General features: G+C 38.5%; 1 long non-coding RNA gene across 5 annotated transcripts in view; it reads right to left on the bottom strand.

The window, feature by feature from the left end:
- Positions 1–13,113, bottom strand: part of LOC143656905 (uncharacterized) — a 142,882-nt gene that overhangs the window by 128,398 nt on the left and 1,371 nt on the right. For 2 of the 5 annotated variants that reach the window (XR_013162625.1, XR_013162623.1), the window contains exons 2-4: positions 2,427–12,918; positions 996–1,133; positions 454–527 (exon numbers count right to left, since the gene is read on the bottom strand). This is a non-coding gene — a long non-coding RNA (uncharacterized LOC143656905). The remainder of the gene's footprint in view (positions 1–453; positions 528–995; positions 1,134–2,426; positions 12,919–13,113) is intronic. The other 3 variants (XR_013162624.1, XR_013162626.1, XR_013162627.1) reach the window with 3 other exon arrangements.

Below are 13,113 nucleotides of genomic sequence, written 5' to 3'. Positions count from 1 at the left end.
TGGGCTCTTTCACTTTTTTTCTTGCTCACTTATATTCTGGTTGACCCAATCCCTTTTAAGCTTATTATAATAGTTTCCTCTAGAAGCCTTCCCTGTAGATTCCTATAGCACTTGTACTTTAGTTGTATCCATTACATTGCACTGCAATTGAAAGGGAGAGTTTCCATCTCCCAATAGACCATGCCTTGTTCAGCTTTGTATCTGTAGCATGCATTACACTGCTGAGAACAGGGCAGGAAGTACACAATGAATGGATGAATAAATAAATGCATTCAAGACTATAGTTTTATACTCTTAAAAAATGTCTATGCAAGGTTTAGATGACCTATATAATAGACCAATTGTTTTTTGTCTTTATTAAGCAAAGTAATTCCCTGTTTATAAGAAAACCTATGTAAATGTCCAATATGTAAGGGACTGAAGTGAATCTGTTCTGGAGGAAAGAAAGATTACCTGGAGATGGGCCCCAGGAGCCCTTGGAAATCCTAGGACTTCACAGAATCCAGTTTCTCAACCACAGCTTTAATCTATTACAGAAGAAAGAAAGATAGCCAATAGAAACGAATACATGATGGGGTTGCAAGGGTAGTTCAGTGGTAGAATTCTCACCTGTCACGTGGGAAACCCAGGTTCAATTCCCAGTCCATGCACATCATCCCCCCACCCCCCCAAAATAAGCAAAACAAACAACAAAAGCAAACAAAACTTCAACAAATGGTACTGAAATAATGGGATGTTCACATGGAAAAATAATAAAATGTGACCCCACCATACAGCATACAAAAAAAAATGAATATAGGAAAGACAAGTTGTTTATTTTATACTTTCAGCATTGGTTGCTGTGTTGCTTTTTCTAATTATGTCTTTGAGAGCCTCCTGACTTAAGATGTGCTGAATACGAAACTAAAACAAACTAAGAAAACCATCATGGGTTTAAGAAGAATCCTTAACATTACAAATCAGAATTATTTCATCTTATTTTCTCTTCTACTCACCTTCCAAGGGGAGTGGAATGGGGAGGAGTCTTCTTTGAGTAAGGTCAACTTGGATTAAATTAGAAAATACTGAAGCCCCACTGCAATATTGTACATCAAGCCTTATAAATAAAACTTTTATGAGAACCGACCAGAAATCTGGAAAAAAAGAGAGAGCAGGACTATACTGAGTTACAGTTTAAGAGGTCTGAATATGGTATCTTTAGCTATTAGAAACATGGATTATAAAGAAGCCAGAAAAAGATGGCTGTATACATTTAAAATGTGTGCTCAAATGTCTAAAATTTTAAAATGTTTCAAGAAATTCAACCTGGAAAATAGAGATTTACAGTCACATTTAGTTTATTTTATAGTAAATACATGAAATAATAAGTGAGTAGACTTCATCCTGGAATTTATTTAAACAGCAACACTTTAATAATTCACATAGTTCATTATTAGCTTTTTTGATTTTTTTTATCAAGTCATTGAAGTATAAGCAAAAACATGTACTCCCTTTATCTGCAATGTCAAAGATTTTACATGTCAAATATTTGAGTACGACAGTTCTAAATAACCAAAACATCCTGGGATAACCTACAAAAGAAAAATTAAACAGAATAAAAATAACTTGATATTTCCTATAACCACTTCATAGATGTAGCCTAGAAAGAAAAAAAAAACTTTAATGAATCATGTAAAAAAACCCTCTATATCATGAGAAATTGTAAAAATACACCTTATATTAATATAGACTATTGCTCCAAAATTAAGAGGCAGTGCCTAAGAATAAAAATATATACACTTGGTATTATTTCAAATTAATAGATTCTGTAGATTTATATAGCAATCTATATAGCAGTTTAATTCCCCATTCACTAAGTCTCTTACTTAGGCATGTAAAGCTCTAAAACATGGATAAAAATTAAAAAATTACTATGACTAGTTTTACATATCTGATTTACCTAAAAACCAAGAGTTATAGGATTTTTTCAGAACTTTAGACAGCCATCATCTAGGCATAAGATTTACCTTATGCTAATAATTAAAAACTCTTAAAAAAAACACACAAAAGAGATTTTAATAGAGCAGCAAAATATTTTTCTGTCAAACATTTCGTCTCTCAGGTACATACACATCTGAAGTATATGGACTATACAGACCCAAACTTAGCTCAAACTTGTCACAAATATGATAAGTGGTCAAAAGATGAATATCTGAGCCTAAATTGAATATTTTCAGATGTGACTGAACATCTGAGAAGACAAGATACGATACGATTCAGGTTTTAAGCTACAACTATAAATATGCTTAAATGTGTCTTTATACTTAAATATATATATTTTGTAAAAATTGACATTATTTTTGTACACCAAAATAAGTGAAATGTATCATACACAATCTCAGTTCATAAACTGAACTGAAGACAAATTCCCTACAAAATATACTTACAATAGATTTTATTCATATGAAACATTCAATCCAATGGCTTCCCTATACACAGCTACTAAGTCACGTATTTTCCCCTGGGTAACAGTAGTCCTTCTCCATGCAGGCATGTAAAATACAGACCAAGTACACTGTTACATTTCCTAGTTCAGAACAGTGCTCCCTGCTTAATAAGAACTGTACTTATTAATCCCAAAGCATAGAAATGAGGTAATGATTTTTTTGTTGTTGAAAACATGATATCAGCACACGCTTTTAATTTCCGTGAATAAATGTATTAAAGCCACACAATCAAAAGAGGGTGGTGGCTAGATTGGGAAGGGGAGCGATGCTCCATAAAAATTACAATCCTAGGGCATACTAGCTACATTTCTCCTATAGCCAGTAGTGAGACTCCATAAAGAAAATAAAATAACCATTATACATAAAACTCGCTTAACAGATTCTCTTTCAAAAAAAAAAATCTTTCAAAATGATGCTTACCTTCTAAATGTTTGTTAAAATCTTGAGATCAGGTTATATCTTAGAAAACAAACTCACTCAACTTTGGATTTATCATCTATACTAAACTACATGCACTTTTGATACTCTACTAAACTTTCAGGGAATTGTTCTTACACAAAATCTACCTGAGGACAAAAAAAGTAGGATCACTCTCCAACTAAACCTTTGTAGCAAGAATAAATCTGATATGATAATGAGCAAAGTGGAGGAAAGGAACTAACTGTCCTATTGATGAACAGGATGTAAAATTTCTAAAAATATTATATCAAAGTACATCCAGTCATGTATAAAAATTGCATTAATCCAGTCAAACAAATTTTCTTGCTGTTAAAATTAATGTGATTCTCCACAATAACAGATCAAAGGGAGAAAAACCACAAGATTATCCATACAGAGGCAGAAAAGCATTTGACCCAAGTTAGCATTTATTGATTTCTTTTTAAATGCTCAAAGCATGATGAGGACATGTTAAAAGGATATAGAATCCAGTTTGAAGTAGCTGGTCAAATTTGGAACAACTCAGGCATCAAAATAAACAATGAGAATAATGCATTAAACTGAAATGTCATGCACTCATACAGATTAGATAGGTAGGTAGATCAATGAGGAGTAGATAGAATATTTGATGAAGAATAGGGTATTTCCATAGTCTCAAAGTATATCCCCATAAAATAATTATCAATTACAAAAACAAGAGTTAACTCCACCATGGAGAACCCTAGCAGATACCACTACAAATGAAGGGATCACTTATAACCAGTAAAGGAAGAGAAATCATATTCCACCTGATAGGAGGCAATGGAAAGATATGAATCACTTTTGTGATATTTCTGCCAAAGACGTGTAACTTGAATTTGATGAAGTGGAAGTGTTATAGACACAAGCTGAGGGTCACTCTACAAAACAAATGGTCTGCAATCTTCAAAAATATCAAGGTTTTGAAAGGCAAGGAAAGACTGAGTGCTTCTAGATTGAAGGAGACCAAAGAATGACGACAAACAACAAAATCTGATTCTGAACTGGCTCATTTTCCCATAAAGGGTATTTTTGCGCTAATGAGTGAAATTCAAATGTTCGAGGACTAAAGGCTAGTATAGTATTGATGTTAATTTCCTGATTTTGATTGTTGTATTGCAGTTATGTAGTAGAATATTTTTGTTTACAGGAAATATAAACTATGAGTGAGGATACAACAGATAAGTTACTTACTCTAAAACGATTAAGGGGGAAAAAACTCTTTGAACTTACTTTCAGATTTGCTATAAATTTAAGACATTTTTTCTCAAGGAAAAAGAAATTTTAAAAAAAAGGAAAACCTCTTCACAAACTAGTAATAAAGGGAATCTTTAACAAAGACCTGCAAAAAACATCTATAGTAACACTAGAAGGATTCTTTTTTAAAGCACAATGCTCATTATCGCTATTTATAGGCAATCTTTCTAGAGGTTCTAGCCAAGACATTAAATTGACCTGAGATTACCATTATGCAGAGATTAATATCTGAAAATCCTAAAGAATATACAGATAACTTTTTAGAATAAGAGAGCTTAACAAGATTGCTGGAAATTAGACAAGTATACAAACAGAGGAGATAAAGTTTAATATACGAATATTAGTAACTTCTTTCCATCAAAAGACACTGTAAACAAAGTGAAAGGCAAATCATAACCTAGGATAAGATACTTATGATACTGACAAAGCAACAGTATTTAGACTATTTTAAGAATTACAACTCATATTAAAAGACAATACAGGAGAAAGATAAGAAAAAGACTTGAAAAATCATGTCACACAAAAGAAAACATAAAGTGCCCCAAACCAAAATGTCAGATTTACTGAGAATGAGGAAAATGCAAAGATCACCAGATACCATTTCACACCTACTGATAAAATTAAAAAAGGGCAGGCGGGCGGGCCACGGTGGCTCAGCAGGTAAGAATGCTTGCCTGCCATGTTCGATTTCCAGTGCCTGCCCAAGTAAAAAAAAAAAAAAAATTAAAAAGGATGCAGAATAGTATGAAGTATTATACATTGCTGTTTGAAGTGGTCCTATTATTTTGGAAAAACAATTTGCTATTAAATTATGATGCTGAACAATGCAATATTTATTACCCATCAATTCTGCTGTTATGGAAATACCCTAGAAAAACCCTTAATATACATGCCAAGAAGAGATGTGTAAGAATCATCCATGTTCCTTCTGAGTCCCTCTTCCTTCGTTATTCATCCCTATACTTTAGTGTCTGGGGACCCCGGTATTTTCAGGCTCGTGACCAGTGAGATGCTCCCAATGCTGCAACTAGGGCAGCTCAGTGTCAGGACTGAAGGAAGGAAACGTAGAGAAAGAAACACAGAGGCAGAAATATAATTAAAGCTGGGGCCAGGTGGGACTCTGAGCTCAGATGGAGACTCAAAGACCCCAGGAGGTTCAGCACGGTTTATTTTATAGGGCTGCGAGGTAAAGAAAGTCAAAAATGTGATTAAAGAACGCAGGAGGAGGAAGTGAACCATCTGCTTCCTGTGACTGGATGAGTCACAAAGTCACACATTTCCCAAGGCATCCTTTTGCCCCAGACTCATGCAGCTTTGCAACACTTTAGTGTTTTCAGGATATCATCAGGTGCCTTTTCTCACAGAGACAGCTTTGCTATATCTCTGCAGTGAGCATGTGGCCTCTGTCTCATCTGTGCCCAACATCTCCCCCTTTTTTATTTTTTAAACGCAGTTTGAAGGTATTTAATTGGAGGATTCAGATTTGGTTTCAGAGGATCCAGATTCCAACTGAAATGATAAGAAACAAAATTACTAGCAAAAGGATTATAGCCATTAAATACCAAGCTGAATATTTTAAAATAGTTAGAGGGTTAAAGCCTTGTAAATCACTCAAGAACTTCATCATGACTTCTTTACATGCTCAGAATTCCTTCATGTAACTGTTTAAATTTAAACTGATATTATGGTGGCTACAAATTCCCTGCAAATGCTTTTGAACTTTAGGCCAGCTCCATAATGATGGATTATACAGAATTGGATTCACGTACTGACAATTAGTGTGGCATGGCAACTTTTGTCTGAATTTTAAACTTTCTACCTCATTACCAGTGCCTACGGCTGCGGTCTCTAAGGCATTAAGCTTGAATTTTAATTTAAGATCTATTTGTTCTTGCTCTTGCAAGACAACAGAAGTGTTTTAAACTAGGTTATTAACAAAATGGGCATTTTGTACACTTTGAGAAAGAACAACTGCAGAAGTGGTTAAGGTAAACTAATAATGTGATGAGAGTAACTATTCCAAAAATAATTAACCCCAATGCTCAATGAGGGTGAGCAAGCTGATTATGTATTTCCTTTAATACCTGAAGACCTCTATAACTAAACCAAGTTCCAGAGATATTGGTGGGGATCATAACAAAGGAGGGCTGGTAAAGTACAACAATTTGGGACCCAGATGCTTTGTTTAATTTATACAATTAGTAAGATTGCAATTGGTACATAATGATTTTCAGTTTTGTTGATGTTAATATTTCCATTGAGTAGTACATAAGGGTGTTGAACACATGCTCAGAGTCCAATACTTTCAGTCCCCACATCTCCTAAGTCTGCAAGACTATGGCTAGTTCAGTTAATGAAAGATATGGCCATAGCAAGCTTCCAAATTTCCTTTTGATAATGTCCTTCACTGGTGTGAGGATGGTTGCAATAAATCCTCCAGTGGTATTTTCCTCTTTGTTACTGGTGTCACTGATATTATAGGTTCAGTCAAAAATACTTTTGTTACTCGTTCTCTCATATCTCATAGGTCACAGATATACACATGGGGGATGGATCCCTTGAACCCACCTGAGCTAATGAGGATGGCATACTGGAAAAGGTGGCCTAGGTTGGCTGGAATTAAGGGGCTCAAGGCTGATGTCACTAAATCCTTGAAATTTTAACATTTCATCTATCCAAGAAGACCCATTGGATAAAACTGTAGTTTTAAATTGAGGTCATGATTCAAGACAATAAGCTTTATTTGTATTTATGGAAATACAGATAGGTATTAGGAGATTAAAACCTAGACAATTAAATAGCTTATACTCAGGAGTAATATGATCATCAGTATATCTCCCAATAAGGGGGTATCATTAGTAAATATTGGTACTGATTCTCCTTTCCAGGTAACTATGTGTACTATGGGAGGGTTAGGAAAATAAGTCTAATAAATTTGGTTTTGCTGTAGGTGGCCACTTAGCATACTTATCTGAGTAGTTACCAGGGCCATCATGGCAAGAAGGAGACATCTCAGTTTTATTTCCATGCCTTGCCTATGAGTGACTTCCTGAGCGTCAGATGTTAATTTTTTCAACTGACCCCAAGTAGGGTATGCTGCACCCCTTGTTGTTTTAGTCATCGGGCATCAAGTCTTGGCAACGCTCTGTTCTGCTGGAATAGAGATGGTTGGTTTCAGGGGTCCCACCTCCGCAGTCACGGTTATTTCAGGGATGAGCCTCCATTTCTTGAATGGCAGGATGAGACGCTCCTCTGGGTTCATGTTGCCTCACAAACCTTTAGGGATCCATACCGGCTTAGATGAATTCTCTGGAAAAACAAAAGCATGACCTCTACCCCAAATTAGAATAGGATCAGGGCCCTTCCATTGTCCGGTAGCTAAATTCTTCCATAAGGTACATCCTTTAGGGCGAGAAGATGAGTTCTGAAAATGCCTTTCTATGGCAGTAGTACCCTCCTCATCACAGTTCTAAAAATTTAAAGTAAATAAGGAATGATTCAGTAGATTATGTGGTGTAGAGGCACAGTCCATTTTCCCCTTTAAGTTTTAAAATTTGTGTTTTAAGTGTTGAATGTGCTCATTCAACAATTGCCTGACCTTGGGGGTTATGGGGAATACCAGTTTTAAGTCCAATGTGTAATTGATAAGCAAATGCTCAAAATTTTGCTAATATATAACCAAGCCCATTATCAGTTTTAATTTCTTTAGATTTTCCCATGACAGTGAAAGCAGTGAGGCAATGATTGATTATATACTTGGCACTTTCTCAGGTTTATGCCAAGGCAAAAAATGAAACCCAAGAAAGTATCAATAGAAACATGGACCCAACACAGACATCCAAAAGCTGGGATGTGAGTACATCCAGTTGTCACAGGTGATTAGCAGCTAAGCCTCTTGGATCGATACCAGTTATTAAGAAGTGGGTAATGAATGCTGCACTGACCATACTGCTTAATGATTTGTCTGGCTTGTTCTCTAGTAAGTTTAAACTGTTTTCTTAGTGCCTTGACATTTTGATGATGGAGGCTATGATCTGCAACAGCCTCTTAATAGGGAGTAGGAAATATGACAACTGCTACCAATTGATTAGCCATTGCACTGCCAAAAGCTAAAGGAGTGTGGGTAAGTTAGAATGGGCACGTATGTGACTGATGAAGCAATGATGCTTATGGGCCCTAATCAGTGACTGAAGTTTAAAGAATAGATGAAATAATTCTTCATTACTAGTGTGTCCAATGACAGCAGTTTCTATAATTTTCATCATACCAACAACATAATTGCTGTCACTGTAGATATTTAGGTTTTCATAGGTGTGCTGGTTTCAAAGGAAGTATGCCCCCTAAGAAGTCATGTTTTAATACAAATCCCATTTCATAAAGGTAGAATAATCTTTATTCAACACTGTATGTTTGAAACTGTAATGAGATTATCTGCCTGAATGATGGGATTTAGTCAAAAGTGGTTGTTAAACTGGATTAAGGGACATGTCTCCACCCATTTGGGTGGGTCTTGAATGGTTTATTGGACTCTTTATAAAAGAGGAAATATTTTGGAGAATGAGAGACTCAGAGAGAGCAGAGAATGCTGCAGCACCATGAAGCAGAGAGTCCACCAGCCAGTGACCTTTGGAGATGAAGAAGGAAAACGCCTCCCGGGGAGCTTCATGAAATAGGAAGCCAGGAGAGGAAGCTATCAGATGACGCCGTATTCGCCATGTGCCCTTCCAGCCGAGAGAGAAGCCCTGCCTGTGTTGCCATGTGCCTTCTCACTTGAGAGAGAAACCCTGAACTTCATCAGCCTTCTTGAACCAAGGTATCCTTCCCTGGATGCCTTTGATTGGACATTTCTATAGACTTGTTTTAATTGGGACATTTTCTCAGCCTTAGAACTGTAAACTAGCAACTCATTAAATTCCCCCTTTTAAAAGCCATTCCGTTTCGGGTATATTGCATTCCAGCAGCTAGCAAACTAGAACAATAGGCAAAGTCAGTAAGAGCTAAAATAACGATTGGATTTTTGCTCATTGTGCTGACTGAAATGGTGTTTGAATTACCTTTCACATGGTGGAGGAGTAATATCCTGCCCTTCTTGCACTGAATCATCAGTAAGCAAGGTACGGGCCTTGGAAAAAGGCGTTTGAACTATGATTTGAGGGAAAACAAATGCCGTTTGCATGGTTAATTGCAAAATTTTCTTAGGTGAGTAATGGGTATTGAATTGACCAGTAAAGTTGGCTAATGCTAATTGACAAGAACTAGAAAATTGCCATAGCCAATTTTGTTGTTGAATGGTAAAAGGAAGTGTGATATACTGAGGTTCAAGGCCCACAAGTTGTAATAACCATGTCCTACCCTTGCTAATTATCCAAGCCACTAGGTCATGACACCCTGCGGTTTGGCCTAACCGCTAAACTATCAGGGACCCTCTACTCCTCAGCTTCTCACTGCTTGCTAGACGACACTGCTGCACTCAGAAAAGGGGCTCGAGCCGGGGGTCTGGGTCCAAGGGGCGCACGCAGGAGACCTCGCTGCGGGTCTAAAGGACTGGAGGCCGAGCCAATTAAGGCATAAAGCGAGGTAGCTTTATTGTTGGTAGACGCTTATGCCAGGGCCGCCAGTAGCTAAAGACCACGAGGCTCGGTGAGCCCTGGATTATATACAGTTTGAGGAGAGGCGGAGTTAGGGCATGGCCTCCAGGGGAGGGTAGCCAATCACACAGGGAGGACGGATGAGTGACTGTGACCATAGAGATGCTGTTCCTGAGTGTACCTGTAGCAGAGGATGTTGGGTAGGTGGAGGACTAAGGAGAAGACCAATAGGGTTAGAGAGACAAGACTGCATCATCACTAGTCGCCGGTGAGGCTTGTAATTCAGAGGTCTAGAAGAACCGGAGGTGCCAAAATGGCGAGGGAGGGAGAGAAAGAGACTAAGCCACCAGGCCAAGGATAAAATTATGCCACAACACCCCCCATTAAAAATCCTGAGAATGGTAACCTAGGCCATTTCTACCTTGATGCCTGCTCAGTTGTATGGGCTCTGCCCGCCCTTTCTGGTGTTTCCCTAGTACTTTATTAGGTATAAAATATTGCTGAAACATTTGATGAGTAACAATACTGCTAGGGCTAACTAAAACTATTCCCCTGCGTTCCAGAATATCTCTTCCCCATAAATTAACAGGGAGATTTGAAAGAATAAAGGGGGTGAAACAGCCTATGTTTCCTTCTTTATCTTCCCACCAGAGGGCTAGAGCACTTTGCAGAGGGGCTGTAGCACCCCCAATACCCTGAAGCTCTGAGCTTCTATTTCGGCAAGGCCAGGCATTTGACCAGTGTCAAGAGGCAATGACAGATACATCAGCCCCGGTATCAATAATGCCCTTAAATGATTTTCTATTGATTTGTAAATCTAATTCTGGTCTACCCTTTTGAACAGCTTGACTCCAGTACGCCACATTAGATGACTCAAACTCTTTACTTCCTCGAGGTTCAGATGTTGACACTTTCAGTCTTGATGTTAGGGAAAACAAGAAGTTTTGCTATTTTGTTTTCTGGTAAAATGTGAACAATAGTATGAGTAGTAAGGGCTATAACCTTTATTTCTCCTGTATAATTTTCATCTATAACCCCAGATAAAATTTGATACCCTTTAAGAGACATGCTATTTCTCCCTAGTATTAGACCAACTGTCCCTCTGGGGAGAGGCCCATATACCCCTGTAGTGATGGCCTGAGGTCCCATTTCTGGAGTTAGTTCATATCTGGAGGTGGGGCTGAGGTCCAATCCTACACTCCCTCAGGTTGCTTGGAAGAGGTTCTGAATGAATACCGGTTTGGGGTTCAGCTAGATTGAGAGCAGTAACCCCTACTATTTGGCGGGGTAGGGGCTGGCTCCCAAGACAGTTTCCCTGATGGTGTCCTAAAGGCTGATCATTGATATCAGTTTGAGACTGACACTCATTAGCCCAGTGTTTACCACACTGGCATCGGGGACATGTGCCCGGCACTCTAGGGTCTTGAGGTCACTGCAACATTTTTGACAAGTTTTTGCCTACAGCTTTACTGTGCTTTGCAAAGTATCCTGCTTTACCACATTTGAAACAGTTTCAACCCCTCTTTCCTTGGCTTTGAAACACCTCTCTGAGAGCAGAAGCCATGGCTAATCTCTGAATATGGGCCGGCCAAATGTCTGCACAAATGCGAATCATTTCTTGAATATTGGCCTTTCTTCTACAGGGTCATAAAGCTTCCTTATAGACCTTATTAGCATTTTAAAAGGTCAATTGTTTTACCATTAATTTTCCTGCTTCAACCTACCTCACTATGCACCCAACTGTGGTAAACAATCAAGCTACAAAATCCTGAAAAGGCTCATCAGGACCCTGCCTGACTGCAGTGATGTCTAAAATCTTTTCTCCCTTATTGGGTAATTTATGCCAAGCCCTGTGGGCAGCTACAGCAATCTGCTGATAAGCCTGCAAGGTGAAACAAAGCTATTGCTGTACATATTATAACAGACCCATTCTGTAAGCATTTCTACCCTTTATGGGAACTTGATGTTGTTGAATATGCCCGGCTTGCTCCACACAAAGTTCATAAAAACTAGTTTTCCACAGCAAATAATCCCCAGAATTAAGACAGGCTTTAGCTATGGTCAACCAGTCATGTGAAGCCATGGGAGAAGTTCGAGGAAACAGGCCACGCACAAAAGGGGAAGTGGCACCGTACATAGCAGTAGCTGATTTCAAGTATTCCAAAGTTTTAAAACAGATTGGCTCGTGATAATGCAACAAATTAGCAGGATTGTTAGGTTCCAGTCTCACCAGGAAAGTAAAAACCTGAAACCTAGTGGTATCTTCACTTGCAGGTGGTATCTTCACTTCACTTGGGCCCCAAGAATGCTTTTTTTTTGTAGAGGAGAAAGTGATAGAGAGGAAGGGGTTTTAGACTCAAAGGTCACTTTCCTACTACTAGGAGCCCCACTAGCGGCAGTACTGAAATGAATGTCTTGCAAAACTGAATTTAGATAGCTCTCCTCTTCCTCAGGGTCAGAATTACACATTTCTGTTTTTGCTCCCTCCTGTAATTTTATTTCATTACCCCCATCTGACTGTTTATGCAGAACGGTTTCTCAGAACTAGGGAGAGGGGGCAGTAGGTTCTATGGAAGCAGAGATCTTTGAGGATAATTTAAGACTGTCATATCCCTGTACAGCGTCCTTTAAATTTTTCTCACAACTTGACTCTGCTGTCTCAGTTTTCAGGAGTCGGCCACTATGTGGGTCAGGATCAATACATTTCTGAATTAAGGATCACAAAGGAAACATACAAATGGGTATTTATTTTATCTGGACCCTCTGGTGTGTAGCGGTCTCTTAGCCATTTTCCCACCCTGACCCAGGTCTCCAGATTGACTGTTCCTTCCTTGGAAAACCAAGGGCAAGTTTCTTGAACAAAATCTAAAAAGGCATTAAGCTAGCTTCTCCTAACATCTCCTCCCCTAGCCTTAAGCACAGTCTTTAAATACTCATATAATTTCCATTCCTTTGAACCAGAATGTCCCATGATTATTACACCTGGCTATACTTTTATGTGCTCCCCCTTACCTTAGTTCCAAATCATGTGCACACCACGGGAGTGTCCCCTCGTCTCGGCGTAGAGTCCTCCATTTTCAGGTCCCTGTTCGGGTGCCACCTGCCACAACCAGGGCAGCTCAGTGTTGGAACTGAAAGGAGGCAAAGGGGAATTGAGAATGAAACACAAGAGACATAGATATAGTTAAAGTTGGGACGAGGTGGGACTCTGAGCTGGGAGGAGACCCAAAGACTCCAAGAGGTTCAGTGCCCTTTATTTTATAGGGCTGAGAGGTAAAGAAAGACAAAAATGTAACTAAAGGACAACTGAGGAGGGAGCAGGAGCT

Source organism: Tamandua tetradactyla, chromosome 15, assembly GCF_023851605.1.
Source record: "Tamandua tetradactyla isolate mTamTet1 chromosome 15, mTamTet1.pri, whole genome shotgun sequence".
Taxonomy (NCBI): Eukaryota; Metazoa; Chordata; class Mammalia; order Pilosa; family Myrmecophagidae; genus Tamandua; species Tamandua tetradactyla.
The sequence above is the reverse complement of the archived record's forward strand: the minus strand, read 5'-3'. Positions and strand labels throughout refer to the sequence as shown.